Raw genomic sequence first — 17,885 nt, forward strand, 5'->3', positions numbered from 1 at the left:
GTAAACTACTCCAGTTACCTTGCCAACATGACGTCAGAATCACATGACTTGAATGCTGCTATCATGTGATCAGGGGTGGGCTATTTAAATACATGTCTATGTTCATTTCAATGCTACTTGCTGCTCAATTGTGTTTGACAAAGGCACTTGCATGTGCTGAAACGCGCGTCACTTTTCTTTATGAGTGGCGAATAAAGCATTCACTACCGCATCGCAAGGAGTGCCGGTTCTTTTTTCCATTGAAGAATAGGATATGTTCTACAGTGAAGTGTGAACTCAGCGAAGTCAGACTTATGGCCCACATTTAGGCCTTGTTCACATTTCCGTGTTTCACTGACGTGTGCTGTCTGCATTTTCTGCGGACAGCATACATACCTAATTGATTCTAATGTGTTTGCGATAAAGACGCCCTAAATTAGGGCATTTTAAATACACTCTGGTGTTCCAGATCAATGTACCCCCCCCCAGGGGTTAATATCCACGCGTGGCTGAGAGACTGAACACTGACACAGAAGTTGGTCAAAGCAATCTCTAACTTTTATTACATGGGGTAAGCCGTATTATACATCTTCAAAAGAGGGCAGTCCTCTCTGAGGCTTAAACATTGTTTCATTGGTCAAAAAGGAAAAAGTGATAAGAGAAACAGAGATAACACTTCAACATCTGCGCAGTGAATACCACTTTGGAATGTGAACTAATGTAAACATCTCGTTACCATCGGCATTTTGTAATGGCTTCTATTCTAACAATAATACTGCATACGTCATATGTGACACTTCAAAGAGGTGCTTCTCTATAGGCAGTGAATAATATATATATCATCAAGCCATATGATTGGCTTACGCATCTCCACCACACTCTATGGGACACCTGCAGAAAGATGAAAAATCAGACACTGCCCGCAGCACTTTGCCCCCCTCTCTCTCCTCTCCAGCCTTGAAACAAAGAGAGGGGTGGGGGGGGGGGGGGAGGCACTTGGAAAAGAAAAAGTTAACTCATTACAGTCCTAGATATACAAAATATAGAATAAAATTCACACATCTTTAACAGTCCCCCCTTGAATTTCATTCTCTCCCTAAACCTAACCATCTGTCCCAATGCTCCGCCTCCTCTTCACCAGCTTCCACGACAAGTCATTCCTAGCGAACAACCTCCCGTGACACTGGATTTGAGCACGGGGAAGTCAGATGATCTTTCCCTAACCGGCGTTGACATTATATGGGGGGGACTGGAGGTTATCAGTGCTTCTGATTTCCTGGATCGATGTTTTCATACAATTTTCCATATTCTTTTGAGTCATGATCAACAGTCACATAAGGGAAAACCAGTCTCAACACTTCCTTGAAATCAATCCAATTTTCCTTTTCTTTGAGCTTCACTGTGCTTGTGGTCAACAACACTCGGAATGGACCATCAAACCAGGGTTTTGGGACTTTTCTAACGTGTCTTTTCCTACCACCCAATCTCCAGACACAAGTGGGTGGGTTCCTGGTACTTTATCAAAACCTGGAAGTGAAGCAAAAACTTGAAAAATGTACTTTAGTCAAATGCATGTACAAAACTGATCACATAATCTGCCAGACAACCATGTTGCATCTGAAGCTGCTGTGGGAAATAAATCCTATCCTAGGGGCTGACCCAAAAAGGACCTTATAGGGACAAAGGCCTGTCTCACGGTTAGGCGTATACCTTAATAAAAGAGGGCTACCAGCAGGCACTCTAAGGCTTTTGAATCTTTAACTTAGTGTCCCGTCCAGTTCCTTTTCCCTACTCTACTGCTGCTTTGTGGATGGTACGAAGCATGTAAGGCCTGTCCTACACCCAAAACCTTCATCATCTCCTGCATCACTTCACCTGTGAAGTGAACACCTGTGTCACTTTCAATGATCTAAGGTACCCCATACCTGCACACAACTTCGGCCATAATTTTTTTTTACTTCTTTGGGTACGGTTTTGGCCATCCTGAAAACAAGTCACATATTAATACATACTCATACATGCCCACCTTGTGTAGTTGAAGGTAGTCTGCAAACGTTGAAACAGATACAAAAAGCAAGACGTGTTTCTTGGGTACCTTAACCACCTTGCCCACGTTGTTGTGGGCACAACCGTTTATCCTTGAGTATGTCTGACTGTTACAGTGCTGAACCCTGGGGCGTACCATATGCTATGTACTAAATCACACATAGCAGTTTTTGTCTGGTGCGTCACTCCATGGGTTGCCTGTGCCATCGTGGATTAGAGGGACCTGGGAAGGTAAAGTTTCCCTTCTTATTTGTAGTCCCCCCCTTTTCCATCCACCAGTCCCTTTCCTCCTTCCCCATCTGGTTCTGTAAGGTCTTAAGAACTTTCGGGAGACAGGAGGAGTTATTTCAGGGACCTGAACTGTGGCCACTTAAGACAGGGGTCTGCTTAGGTAATTTGGCAGCCATTTTTGCCGCCTGATCTGCCGTGGCTTTCCCCTTTGCCTCCTCTGCATCTGTTTACAGTGGCCTTTCGTTGCTATCATCACCTCTCATGTTAGTGACAAGAGGGCTTCCATCAGAGACCTCACTGCTTCCCCATTTTCGATGGGTTTACCTGAAGCGATCAAGGAGTCTCTGGCTTTCCATATGGGCCCATAGTCATGGGCTATCCCAAAAGCACACCTGGAATCAGTGTAAATGTTGGCTGTTTTTCCATCTGCATATCTGCAAGCCATCTTTAGAGTCTTTTAGCTCCACTTCTTGAGCAGACATGTGTGGTAGTTCACGTTTAATCACCACTGCCCAACCTGTGTAGTACCTGCCATCCTGGCCATACCTCAATCCATCCACAAAGAGCACATGATCTAGATTACCTAATGGCTGATTTACCAAATCCCACTACCTCTTGTGACATCATCTGCAAACAGTCAGGAGCCTCTTCCTTTGAATCTGGAAGAAAAGTTTAAAGTGTGGTGCCCTAACTCTTCCCTCCCCCTTGGTCCAGAGGCAACAGGGTGGCTGGGTCCAAAGTATTACACCTTTGGAGAGCAACATTGTCAGGTAACAAAATGGAACACTGCATTCTCAAATAACGGGCAACAAAACAATCATTTGGATTGTACGTTCATGAGGATAGATGTAATATCACCATCACTTTGTGGTTCAGAACTATCTCAGAGCTTTCATCAAGCATAGCTAGTACAACTACTACAGCTCTGATGCAGAAAGGGGCACCTCTGGCCACGGGATAAATTCTGACTGAATAATATGCTACGGGGCATTATTGCTGGCCATGCAGTTGGGTGAGGACAGCTGAGTCATGGCCACTCACTTCATAACAATACAATCTAAATGTAATAATCTGATAGTACATTGTGGGGGAACACAAAATTGCCAGTTCTAGAAATAAAAGGCATCTACCACCTCATCTGTGAGGCAGTAGGGACTAAAGGACAAATCAATCACAGTGGAGTGAGTAGGGGTAATGGGAACCTGAGCCAACAAGGTGTGTGTGTTGGGCACGCTGTGGGTGTTAGAAACTGTGGCCTCATTAACGGCATGTAGGTCATGTACCATCCAATGGTGAGTGGTTTTGCTTTTCTCAGCTTCTGGGAGTACTGATACAAACATGGACCAAGGAATTTTATCACCAATGGCCAACAAAGTTCCTGGTCGTTAACAAACAAAGTTCCTGGTCGTTGAGGGCACCTGTAAGCTTCACAGTGCCGTCCTCCTGATATGAGATACCAGAATGTACTTTTGCAAGCAAATCTGCACCTAGGAGGCAACAAGGGGCGTTACCACTGACCAGCAAATGGGCAAGCGCATCTTGGTTAGGGGCAAATCTAATATGGATGGTTTCTGTTGAGAAAGGAGCGTACTACTTTCCCATCCACTTCTACCCAAGACTGGTGTCCTTGGAGAGTAAATCAGGGGAGGCCATGTTTGCTGTGCACAACTGTCTTGGCTGCTCCAGTATCAATCAAAAAGGGACTTCTACTTCTTTATCACCCAGAGTAAGGGATATCATTGGGCCAGACTGAATCTGCTTAAAATGTTTAAAAGTAGAGCCGATACTGGATTTCCTGTTTCCTAATCTTGATCTAACTCCCCCCCTCCCTGTCTTTGTGTTCTCCTTATGACAACAAAACATAGGTGTCTGTGGGGACGGACAGTGATCCGGGCATGGTCAACATAGAATACAATCCTCTCGTGTGGTGTGGACGAGGAGTACCACACACAGCACAACACTCTCTCTTCTGGGATCTGGGTCCCACAGACTCTGCAGGCCCATCACAGGGTGGCAGACTTACTTTTTCCTCACTTCAATGAGGCGTTTGGCATCAGGGCTGTAGCAATGCCAAAGGAACACTACCTATGGTTGGCACCACTGAACCACCCAATGCCGCTTGATGTTACTTTGCATTTTGGCTTACAGAAGTATCCAACTTTCCCTATCGCGGAATTAATAGACTGGAAAACAAAACAGGACTTCTCATCTTCCATGGGAGTGTCTTATAACTAAGGGATGGGCACAAAGGCTGTCGTTGTCTGTAACGTCCACCCCTATCCTCCTCCCTCCGCTCTGAGTCATCTAAGTCCACCCCCTTCAGTCGGACGCTGTGGTCCCCCTTTTGTCCGTCAGTAATGTGGCAGCTATCCATAATAACAGAGCTCTGATGTTTAGCACAACACTTAACATGTAACACGTAACTTCAAACATTGAAACAAACAGATCTGACAATACAGACATGAACACACAAAGGGCCCATAAGAAACTTTTCATTGACTTTGATAAAAAAAATGTACAGCTTGATCAATGCTGTTGGCACCAATAAAAACCCAAAAACTTCCAAGAAAAATAAAATAAAATCCTCAATGCGCATATTATTTAAAAAACAAATACCGTAATCCATACGCATTCATATACATTTTCATGTACTCATTTTCATTAACAGCTCATAATCAGTCTTTACACATATTCGCCTCAATTACAACTCAAAGCCACACCCATTCACATTCCACTGAATCATTTATGTCTTCCAACCCACATTGTTTCATCCCAAAACTTGCAGCACAGACAAACACAGCTTTCCTGGAAACAGATAGCCACACCACACCCAGAATTGCTGATGGTCTGTCGCTGTAAGACAATATACATGTTATAATCATACAGTCATTTTGTTAAAAGCCGGATTCCCACAGTACACTGCTTGGGAAGGAAGAAAGAAGATTATTGAACAATTCTTTATCTTCTATAATAATATTACACATATAACCTCACTTACTCTGCATGATTCCCTGCCCCCATTTTCCCTGCTCCTCTTATCTCAGGAATGTTTCTGTGTGAAGGCGGGGGGGAAGTGAATCTCTCTATTTCACAGTTCCATTAACTGACCTTCCCTTGTCTGTGAGCACCATGATATGGTGGTGATTCATCTGGTCCCACAGTATACATATACATCTTTGTTTTTTTTCATCCCATCTTTCTGTCCCTCCAGTTGCCATAAATCGACTTGCCGCTCGGTGCCATGCCTGTGCTGCACCTAATGATCCTTCATCATTCAGCTTTCCCTTACACTGCTCTGTTTTCTCACTCGTTAAAACTCCCCCTTCAACATCACCGGAGTTCTGATGCTCTCAATCTGTAAGCTCTAACTTCACAGTTTCTTACAGATTTTCATCCCTGTTGCCAGCCGGGCGACCTTCTGTCCGGGGCCACACTTTTCTAACATTCTTTGTCACATTTTAACTTTCAATTCTCCATATCACATCCTATATTCTCCCTCTTTCCTCGCTACTAGCTAGGGGCTGTATTTTCTAATACTGGGACTGGCCCCTCTTAAAACAACAATATTTCAAACTGACACACACACAAAACAGAGGAGTGATCAGCACCTTTAGCCCTTTCTTCCGCAGACAAAGGATTCACCCTCCCCACTGGTTTGCTCAAATCTGACTATCACGTCTGACTAGTCAGCCGGGACTCCCCGCACGTCTTCCCCAAAACCAGGGGTCAGGCGGGCTCCGTCGCGTCTTCCTGGGGTCAGGTCAGGTAGAGAATATCACCGCAGTCTTCCCCTAGATCAAAAGGTCATGAGAGGTTCTACCATCTTCCTAGGGTCAGGTCAGGTAGTCTCCGCAGTCTTCCATTAGATCAAAAGGTCATACGGCTCTACGCGCGTCTTCCTGGTCAGGTCAGCCAGAGTTTCTTTGTCCCACACCTTGGCGCTACAGTGCCCCCTTCCAAACCAGGAGGTTACTGTCCCCTCCTTTTGTCTGTGGTTTTACCGTCTGTGCTCAACTCACTCCTCACATAAATCACAGACACACACAAAACATACACACCAGAGTGATCTATGATTTCAGACTATTGGTTCAATAGACTCTAAACTTTCAGCATTACAGCCGACTACTATACTTACATCAGTACCACCCCACAGCAGACTGAGCTATCTGAGCATGACGAAGTAAATAGCAGAAAGGCAGATGAGATAAAAAGTTTTCTCACCTTTATTTGAGGTTGCAATCCTCTCCTCTCTGCCGTTTGTCAAGCTCAGGGGCCCGTCTTGTCAGCTGTTTGATGCTACATTCGCTCAGAGTCCCTTTGTGGTCGCCATTTTTATAAAGACGCCCTAAATTAGGGCATTTTAGATACACTCTGGTGTTCCAGATCAATGTACCCCCCCCCAGGGGTTAATATCCACACGTGGCTGAGAGACTGAACACTGACACAGAAGTTGGTCAAAGCAATCTCTAACTTTTATTACATGGGGTAAGCCGTATATACATCTTCAAAAGAGGGCAGTCCTCTCTGAGGCTTAAACATTGTTTCATTGGTCAAAAAGGAAAAAGTGATAAGAGAAACAGAGAAAACACTTCAACATCTGCGCAGCGAATACCACTTTGGAATGTGAACTAATGTAAACATCTCGTTACCATCGCCATTTTGTAATGGCTTCTATTCTAACAATAATACTGCATACGTCATATGTGACACTTCAAAGAGGTGCTTCTCTATAGGCAGTGAATAATATATATATCATCAAGCCATATGATTGGCTTACGCATCTCCACCACACTCTATGGGACACCTGCAGAAAGATGAGAAATCAGACACTGCCCGCAGCACTTTGCCCCCCTCTCTCTCCTCTCCAGCCTTGAAACAAAGAGAGGGGTGGGGAGGGGGGGGGGGGGGAGGCACTTGGAAATGAAAAAGTTAACTCATTACAGTCCTAGATATACAAAATATAGAATAAAATTCACACATCTTTAACATTTGTTCACATTTCAGTATTGTTTACTGACTGTGGGTCAGTGAAAGATCACGGAGACATGCACTACTTTGGTCTGTGAAGCGGACCAAACATGCCCATTGAAGTCTGTAGGTCTGTGAAAAACCACTGATACAACACGGAAGGCATCCCTGTTCTGTCAACGGGTTTTCACTGACCATTTGGAGGAGATGCTCTGGAAATAAAATTTCAGTGTCTGTGGAATATGGGTGACACACAGAGGGCAAAAAACAGACACACGGACCAAACAAGAATCCTTCACGGACATCTTCACAGTTAAAAAAACGGGCAGATTTTTTTCACAGATGTCAAACACGGAAGACACGAAAATGTGAATGCGGCTGTGGGCCTCATGAACACAACTAGGGATGAGCAAAGCGAGCTTCGCATCCTATATCCGAAGTCCCTTTGCTCAAAACTTCGGTTTAACCCTTAGGTTTTTTCATTTTACATACCTGTCTAACTCTTGCCATAACTTTTTTAATTTTTCCGTTCACATATCCATATGACCCCATTTTGGAAAGTAGACACCCCAAGGTATTCCGTGAGGGGTATGGTGAGTTCATGTAAAATTTTATTTTTTGTCACAAGTTAGTGGAATATGAGACTTTTTGAAAAAAAAAATATATATATATATATCATTTTCTGCTAACTTGTGACAAAAAATAAAAACGTCCATGAACTCACTATGCCCATCAGCGAATACCTTAGGGTGTCTACTTTCAGAAATGGGGTCATTTGTGGGGTGTTTCTACTGTCTGACCATTGTAGAACCTCAGGAAACATGACAGGTGCTCAGAAAGTTCGAGTGCTTTAAAATGCGGAAATTCACATTTTTGTACCATAGTTTGTAAACGCTATAACTTTTACCCAAACCAATAAATATACTTATTGCATTTTTTTTAATCAAAGACATGTAGAACAATAAATTTAGAGAAAAATGTATATAGAAATGTAGTTTTAGTTGAAAAATTTTACAACTGAAAGTGAAAAATGTCATTTTTTTGCAAAAAATTCGGTCAATTTTGATTAATAACAAAGAAAGTAAAAATTTCAGCAGCAATGAAATACCACCAAATGAAAGCTCTATTAGTGAGAAGAAAAGGGGGTAAAATTCATTTGGGTGGTAAGTTGTATGACCGAGCAATAAACTGTAAAAGTAGTGTAGTGCGGAGGTGTAAAAAGTGGTCTGGTCATTAAGGGGGTTTAAGCTAGGGGAGCTGAGGTGGTTAAACTAAAAAAATATTTTAAAACTTGGATCTGAACTCGGCTTCGGTTCTGAGATACCAGTTGGAACCAAAGCCGAGTTCGGATACAAGTTTTAAAATGGATTTTCAGTTTAAAAATCAAATACTGAAGTTATTCAATGAAGTCTTGCGAGACTTCGGGAATAACTGACTTTAAGGCCTCTTTGCACACGAACGTGCAAAACACAGATGCTGCCCGTGTGCCTTCCGCAATTTACGAAACGGAAAGGACGGCCCATTATCGAAATGCCTATTCTTGTCCGCAAATGGACAAGAATAGGACATGACTTATAATTTCTGCGCGGCCACGGAACGGAGCAACGGATGCGGACAGCACACGGAGTGCTGTATGCATCTTTTGCGGCCCTATTGAAGTGAATGGCTCCGCACCCAAGCCGCAAAAAATGATCGTGTGAATGAGCCCTGATGCTGTATGGAGACTGATCTCCGTACAGCATTAGGGCTCGTTCACACGACCGTATGGCTTTTTCAGTGTTTTGCGGGCCGTTTTTAACGGATCCGTTTTTTGTTTCAGTAGTGCTTCCGGTTCCGTTTTTCCGTATGGCATATACAGTATACAGTAATTACATAGAAAAAATTGGGCTGGGCATAACATTTCCAATAGATGGTTCTGGAAAAACGGAACGGATACGGAAGACATATGGAGTACATTCCGTATGTGTTCAGTTTTTTTTTGCGGACTTGAATGGAGCCACGGAACGTGATTTGCGGACAGTAATAGAACATGTTCTATCTTTGAACGGAAAAATGGTAATGGAATGCATACGGAGTACATTCCGTTTTTATTTGTGGAACCATTGAAATGAATGGTTCCGTATACGGAACGCAAAAAACAGCCCGTATACGGAACACAAAAAATGTTTGTGTGAACGAGCCCTTAAACCGTAGTTTTGAGCGAAGATTTCGGATCTAGGATCCAAAGCTCGCTTCGCTCATCCCTACATGACTGTCTCCATTTTGCGGTCCGCGAATTGCAGATCTGTGAACCACAGATCCTGGCCGTGTCGTGTACATGGCAATTTATTTTTTACTCCTGCAGAAATGTCTTATCCTTGTCTGCAAAACGGGCATGAAGGATGAAGACAGCGCACAGTGGGATGGCCCCATGAATGAAAAGAACCCAAGGGCAGAATATAGAATATTTGACACAGTCCTGACCTCAGTATCTGAGGAAAGGGATTTAGGAGTAATTATTTCAGAAGACTTAAAGGTGGGAAGACAATGTAATAGAGCAGCACGAAATGCCAGCAGAATGCTTGGATGTATAGGGAGAGGTATAAGCAGTAGAAAGAGTGAAGTGCTTATGCCGCTGTACAGAACACTGGTGAGACCTCACTTGGAGTATTGTGCGCAGTACTGGAGGCCATATCTCCAGAAGGATATAGATACTCTAGAGAGAGTTCAGAGAAGAGCTACTAAACTGGTCCATGGATTGCAGGATAAAACTTACCAGGAAAGGTTAAAGGACCTTAATATGTATAGCTTGGAAGAAAGAAGAGACAGAGGGGATATGATAGAAACTTTTAAATACATAAAGGGAATCAACTCGGTAAAGGAAGAGAGCATATTTAAAAGAAGAAAAACTACCACAAGAGGACACAGTTTTAAATTAGAGGGGCAAAGGTTTAAAAGTAATATAAGGAAGTATTACTTTACTGAGAGAGTAGTGGATGTATGGAATAGCCTTCCTGCAGAAGTGGTAGCTGCAAATACAGTGAAGGAGTTTAAGCATGCATGGGATAGGCATAAGGCTATCCTTCATATAAGATAAAGCCAGGGGCTATCCATAGTATTCAGTATATTGGGCAGACTAGATGGGCCAAATGGTTCTTATCTGCCGACACATTCTATGTTTCTATGTTTCTATCCGATCCACAAAAATAAATAAAAAAATGCGGATTGGACGCAGACTGAACATATACGGTCATGTGCATGAGCTCTACATCACACAACCGTGTCTGCAAATACGGATGATCCAGGTGCTTTCCACATCCGTATGTCCATTCTGCAAATGCACAGAATGTGTTCTAAATTTGGCTCCAAAATGCAGACCACGGACCTATTGAGGTCAGGTCAACGGGTCCGCAAAATATGTGGATGCAACACGGACAGTATCTGTATTTTGCAGATCCGTAATTTGTGGTGTGCATGAGGCGGGCCTTATTAATGTGAACAGAGCTCAATCTCATACAGGCTGCAGCTTGCGGCAAATCCTGACCACTGTCTGCCCTACTATCCAGGCTGAGCCGCCATGCCTCAGCCCTGTGCACTGCAGCGGGCAGTTAGTTGCCATGGCCACCGAGCGTCGGGGCGGAGCTAACCGCAGCACTTCCTGTCGCTGATAGACGTGCTGCTGACGTCACCCGTCTATGGTGTTATACCGGAGCGGATGAGCGGGATACGGAGCCTGGTAAAGTAACGTACAGCGGGGAGGCGGAGGAGTGATACAGTGGGCAGCAATACACGGCCCGCGCCTCCTGCTGGATGTATGGGCTCCTGTCATGGTGGCCATGTCCTTCTAGTATGTCACTTACTGACGACACACGGAGTGTACGTCAGGATGCATGGAGCAGCACTGCTCAGCGTATGACCCAGGCTCCTTATCAGACGTGTTGCATGGGGCACGTTTATGATTGCTGGGAAATGTAGTGCAGGTCAGGATCATACTGTGTCCTGTACGTTTAGCCTCCTGACGTACACTCCGTGTGTCAGTATTCTATTACCGGCGGCCAGAGGGGTGACTTCTGTCCTATGTCCGGTATTCCACTGATAGAAAGGTGTAGTAAAGTATGACGTCATAGCGCTGTGCCCAGGTATCAATCACTGGCTCCTGCTAAACATATGCATTGGAAGCTCCAGTAACACCATGGACAGTGCCATGACCCAGGGACGACTGTGATGGCCTGGCATCTACCAGGCTTCTCCCGGGACCGCAGCATCGTGTAGCATATCAGGAAGAGGGGGAGATCCAGGCATGATACAGTGTGCCGCTGTGGTCTCTTGTGTCCCTAGAACTACCTGGGGAAGCGTCTTTTCATGTCCCTAGAAGCTTCTCTACGCTGTCCACATGTGGTCTTTTGTGTCCCTAGAAGCTTCTCTACGCTGTCCACGTATGGTCTCTTGTGTCCCTAGAAGCTTCTCTACGCTGTCCACGTATGGTCTCTTGTGTCCCTAGAAGCTTCTCTACGCTGTCCACATGTGGTCTCTTGTGTCCCTAGAAGCTTCTCTACGCTGTCCACATGTGGTCTCTTGTGTCCCTAGAAGCTTCTCTACGCTGTCCACATGTGGTCTCTTGTGTCCCTAGAAGCTTCTCTACGCTGTCCACATGTGGTCTCTTGTGTCCCTAGAAGCTTCTCTACGCTGTCCACATGTGGTCTCTTGTGTCCCTAGAAGCTTCTCTACGCTGTCCACATGTGGTCTCTTGTGTCCCTAGAAGCTTCTCTACGCTGTCCACATGTGGTCTCTTATGTCCCTAGAACTGCCTGGGGAAGCGTCTTTTCATGTCCCTAGAAGCTTCTCTACGCTGTCCACATGTGGTCTTTTGTGTCCCTAGAAGCTTCTCTACGCTGTCCACGTATGGTCTCTTGTGTCCCTCGAAGCTTTTCTACGCTGTCCACATGTGGTCTCTTGTGTCCCTAGAAGCTTCTCTACGCTGTCCACATATGGTCTCTTGTGTCCCTAGAAGCTTCTCTACGCTGTCCACGTATGGTCTCTTGTGTCCCTAGAAGCTTCTCTACGCTGTCCACAAGTGGTCTCTTGTGTCCCTAGAAGCTTCTCTACGCTGTCCATATGTGGTCTCTTGTGTCCCTAGAAGCTTCTCTACGCTGTCCACGTATGGTCTCTTGTGTCCCTAGAAGCTTCTGTACGCTGTCCACAAGTGGTCTCTTGTGTCCCTAGAAGCTTCTCTACGCTGTCCACAAGTGGTCTCTTGTGTCCCTAGAAGCTTCTCTACGCTGTCCACGTATGGTCTCTTGTGTCCCTAGAAGCTTCTCTACGCTGTCCACGTATGGTCTCTTGTGTCCCTAGAAGCTTCTCTACGCTGTCCACGTATGGTCTCTTGTGTCCCTAGAAGCTTCTCTACGCTGTCCACAAGTGGTCTCTTGTGTCCCTAGAAGCTTCTCTACGCTGTCCACATGTGGTCTCATGTTCCTAGAAGCTTCTGTACGCTGTCCACATATGGTCTCTTGTGTTCCTAGAGCTGTCTGGGAAGCTCCAGTGACATAACTTCATATATGTTCATTTATTGTCAGCTCTGACATACTGATCATGGCTCCCTTAAGAACCAAAGCCATGAAAGTAGTGTGAACAGAGTCTTAGTAAATTATGTGCATAGAGAATCCTCATCTTCTTTGCAGTATACAAAAATGTCATAGCAGCCTCATAAATAAACTTATGTTTTAGACCAGTGGTGCCGAACCATTTTTCGTCTGAGGGCCGCACTAGATTTGGTATAAATTTCGTGGGCCGGAACCAGGTAGCTTTGCCAGAAAGAAATGCAAACGCTGTGAGGGGGCACGTGCGAGAATTACTAGTGTGAAGAGGGCACATATCTGGCATAACTACTGTGAGGGGGCACATATCAGGGTATAACTACTGAGAGGAGGGCACATATCAGGGTATAACTACTGTGAGCTGTGAGGAGGGCACATATCCGGGCATAACTACTGTGAGGGGGCACGAGAGAGCATAACTACTGTGAAGAGGGCACATTTCTGGCATAACTACTGTGAGGGGGCACATATCTGGGCATAACTACTGTGAGGAGGGAACATATCAGGGCATAACTACTGTGAGGAGGGCACATATCAGGGCATAACTACTGTGAGGAGGGCACATTTCTGGCATAACTACTGTGAGGGGGCACATATCTGGGCATAACTACTGTGAGGAGGGCACATATCAGGGCATAACTACTGTGAGGAGGGCACATATCAAGGCATAACTACTGTGAAGAGGGCACATATCTTGGCATAACTACTGTGAAGAGGGCACATATCTGGGCATAACTACTGTGAAGAGGGCACATATCTGGGCATAACTACTGTGAAGAGGGCACATATCTGGGCATAACTACTGTGAAGAGGGCACATATCTGGGCATAACTACTGTGAAGAGGGCACATATCTGGGCATAACTACTGTGAGCTGGCATGTGTGAGCATTATGTCTGTGAAGAGGGTACATATCTTGGCATAACTACTGTGAGGGGGCATGTGTGAGCATTACTACTGTGAAGAGGGCACATATCTTGGCATTATTACTGTGAGGGGGCATGTGATGTATATATGTGTGTAATGTATGTAGTGCAGTATGTGATGATCACACACTGCACTACATACATTACACACATGTATACATCACATACTGCGCTGTCACCTTCTTCTGCAGGTCTACCTTGATGTCTGGTCTTTAGGCTTCAGTCAGATCCTCCACCGCCATGCTTGCACCGTGTGCCCGACACCACCAGGAGCAGGCCCCTCCTCCTTTCATCTCCCGCCGGCTTCTTTTACAGCAGGGCGCTCTATCTCTCCAGTGCCCGCCCAATCTTAATCAGGGGCGTAGCTAGAAATGACTGGGCCCCATAGCAAAAAAATGTATGGCCCCCCCCCCTCCCGGATCTCCCACCCCCACATACCTATCGGACCTCCCACCCCTTCCAGAGCTCCCACCAAAAACACCCCTCCAGGAACTCACACCCCAACATCCCCACAGCCCTCCCTAGATCCCCCTTCAGTGTCGTTCACAGATATCCCTCCCCTTCAGTGTCGTTCACAGATATCCCCCCCTTCAGTGTCGTCCACAGATATCCCCCCTTCAGTGTCGTTCACAGATATATCCCCCCTTCAGTGTCGTTCACAGATATCCCCCCCCTTCAGTGTCGTCCACAGATATCCCCCCCCTTCAGTGTCGTCCACAGATATCCCACCCTTCAGTGTCGTCCACAGATATCCCCCACCCTTCAGTGTCGTCCACAGATATCCCCCACCCTTCAGTGTCGTCCACAGATATCCCCCACCCTTCAGTGTCGTCCACAGATATCCCCCACCCTTCAGTGTCGTCCACAGATATCCCCCACCCTTCAGTGTCGTCCACAGATATCCCCCACCCTTCAGTGTCGTCCACAGATATCCCACCCTTCAGTGTCGTCCACAGATATCCCACCCTTCAGTGTCGTCCACAGATATCCCACCCTTCAGTGTCGTCCACAGATATCCCACCCTTCAGTGTCGTCCACAGATATCCCACCCTTCAGTGTCGTCCACAGATATCCCACCCTTCAGTGTCGTCCACAGATATCCCACCCTTCAGTGTCGTCCACAGATATCCCACCCTTCAGTGTCGTCCACAGATATCCCCCCTTCAGTGTCGTCCACAGATATCCCCCCTTCAGTGTCGTCCACAGATATCCCCCCTTCAATGTCGTCCACAAATATCCCACCCTTCAGTGTCGTCCACAGATATCCCACCCTTCAGTGTCGTCCACAGATCCCCCCTTCATTGTCATCCACAGATCCCCCCTTCAATGTCGTCCACAGATATCCCCCCTCAGTGTCATCCACAGATATCCTCCCCACCCAGAGCCGCTTCCTAGCTAATTTATTCACTGCACTTGCCTCTGTGAAATTGAAGAGAAGCGCCGTAATCTCGCACAGGCGCACTGGCAGAGGCCAGGAAGACGGTGCATGCGCACTTCGATGCCTCTGCCAGTGCGCCTGTGCGAGATTACGGCGCTCCTCTTCAATTTCACAGAGGCAAGTGCAGTGAATAAATTAGCTAGGAGGCGGTGCTGGGCGGGGAGATTGCAGGCACAGGCAGCATCGCTTTGCTGCCTGTGCCGTTCGCAGCGCGCCCTGCGCTGATAAAGTCCGGTCACTGCGCGGGCCCCATGACACGGCTTCGCGGGCCACATTTGGCCCGCGGGCCGTAGGTTGGGCATCACTGTTTTAGACTAATGCAATAATTACCTAATATCATGTAAATTTCACATTTACTGTTCAGTAGTTATAAAAGTAGTTTTCTTCCTCTGATACCCACTGTGTTTCCTCATAAATTACCATGGCATCGATCTGTAGTTCTGAGCCTTTGTTAGGTCGAGCATGCTCAGTGTGTTGCTATCAATTCAAATGTCTTGTGAAACAAAGGAGTGTTAGGCTACTTTCACACTTGCGGCAGAGTGATCCGGCAAGCAGGACCTGCCTGCTGGATTCTGCAATCTGCATGCAAACGGATGCGGATCCGTCTCACAAATGCATTGCAAGAACGGATCCGGCACTAATACATTCTTCTGAAAAAAAAATGGCATTCAGGCAAGTCTTCAGTTTTTTTGGACGGAGATAAAACCGTAGCATGCTGCTGTATTATTTCCGTCCTGAACAGTCAAAAAGACTGAACTGAAGACATCCTGATGCATCCTGAACGGATTACTCTCCATTCAGAATGCATGGGGATAAAACTGATCAGTTCTTTACCAGTATAGAGCCCCTAGGACGGAACTCAGTCCCGGAAAGGAATAACGCTAGTGAGAAAGTACCCTAAGGGCTCTTTCACACTTGCGTTGTCCGGATCCGGCATGTACTCCAGTTGCCGGAATTACACTCCGCATCCGGAAAAACGCAAGTGTACTGAAAGCATTTGAAGACGGAACCGTCTTCCAAATGCGTTCAGTGTTACTATGGCACCCAGGACGCTATTAAAGTCCTGGTTGCCATAGTAGGAGCGGGGAGCGGGGGAGCGGTATACTTACAGTCCGTGCGGCTCCCGGGGCGCTCCAGAGTGACGTCAGAGCGCCCCATGCGCATGGATGACGTGTCCAATGCGATCACATGATCCATGCGCTTGGGGCGCCCTGACGTCACTCTGGAGCGCCCCAGGAGCCGCACGGACGGTAAGTATGCTGCTCCCCCGCTCCCCACTACACTTTACCATGGCTGCCAGGACTTTTGCGTCCCGGCAGCCATGGTAACCATTCAGAAAAAGCTAAATGTCGGCTCCGGCAATGCGCCGAAACGACGTTTAGCTTAAGGCCGGATCCGGATCAATGCCTTTCAATGGGCATTAATTCCGGATCCGGCATTGCGGCAAGTGTTCCGGATTTTTGGCCGGAGCAAAAAGCGCAGCATGCTGCGGTATTTTCTCCGGCCAAAAAACGTTCCGTTCCGGAACTGAAGATATCCTGATGCATCCTGAACGGATTTCACTCCATTCAGAATGCATGGGGATAATCCTGATCAGGATTCTTCCGGCATAGAGCCCCGACGACGGAACTCTATGCCTGAAGACAATAACGCAGGTGTGAAAGAGCCCTAAGGCCTCTTTCACACGGGTGAGATTTCCATGCGGGTGCAATGCGTGAGGTGAACGCATTGCACCCGCACTGAATCCGGACCCATTCATTTCTATGGGGCTGTGCACACGAGCAGTGATTTTCACGCATCACTTGTGCATTGCGTGAAAATCGCAGCATGCTCTATTTTGTGCTTCTTTCACACAACGCAGGCCACATAGAAGTGAATGGGGCTGCGTGAAAATCGCAAGCTAGTGCGGATGCGGTGCGATTTTCACGCACGGTTGCTAGGAGATGATCGGGATGGGGACCCAATGTTTATTATTTTCCCTTATAACATGGTTATAAAGGGAAAATAATAGCATTCTTTATACAGAATGCATAGTAAAATAGCGCTGGAGGGGTTAAAAAATAAAGAATAATTTAACTCACCTCATCCACTTGTTCGCGCAGCCCGGCTTCTCTTCTGTCTTCTTCTTTGATGATCTGTGAGGAATAGGACCTTTGATGACGTCACTGCGCTCATCACATGGCCCATCACACGATCCAGCACCATGGTAAAAGACCATGTGATGGACCATGTGATGAGCGTAGTGACGTCATCAAATGTCCTACTCCTCGCAGAAGAAGACAGAAGAAATGCCGGCTGCGCGAACAAGTGGATTAAGGTGAGTTAAAAGGGTTAATTACTCTTACCAACGGCACTGAACAGGAGGGTGTCCCCGCCCCAGGACAGGAAACAACACGGAAGCTTGAAGCATAAAAGGCCTCCTCTCCTTACCTAAGTCAGTAAATAACAGAGTACACGGTAGAGATGCCAAACAAAAAAGATTTATATATTAATTCATATAGAAACCACAAGACATTCAGAAAACATTGCATAAGGGAGGGAAATCCCAGTGCCGTTGGGGAGGCTATTGGAAAATCCAATTACCGGTAAGAGTAATTAACCCTTTTCCCGGCGCCTCCCCAACGGCACTCAACAGGAGGATTATCAGAGAAATAAATCTAGGGGGGGACCACTGCAGAAAGGATTCTGCGTCCAAAAGAGAGGTCCTGGTTATGGACTACAT

The 17,885-nt window shown here is 46.3% G+C and overlaps 1 protein-coding gene across 2 annotated transcripts in view; it reads left to right on the forward strand.

The window, feature by feature from the left end:
- Positions 1 to 10,888: 10,888 nt before the first annotated feature.
- The window catches only part of CCDC138 (coiled-coil domain containing 138), a 62,039-nt gene continuing 55,042 nt past the window's right edge, over positions 10,889 to 17,885 (forward strand). For both annotated transcript variants that reach the window (XM_040425070.1, XM_040425071.1), the window contains exon 1: positions 10,889 to 10,939. The gene's annotated coding sequence lies outside the window, so the exon portion shown is untranslated. The remainder of the gene's footprint in view (positions 10,940 to 17,885) is intronic.

This window comes from Bufo bufo, chromosome 3, assembly GCF_905171765.1.
Source record: "Bufo bufo chromosome 3, aBufBuf1.1, whole genome shotgun sequence".
Lineage (NCBI taxonomy): Eukaryota > Metazoa > Chordata > Amphibia > Anura > Bufonidae > Bufo > Bufo bufo.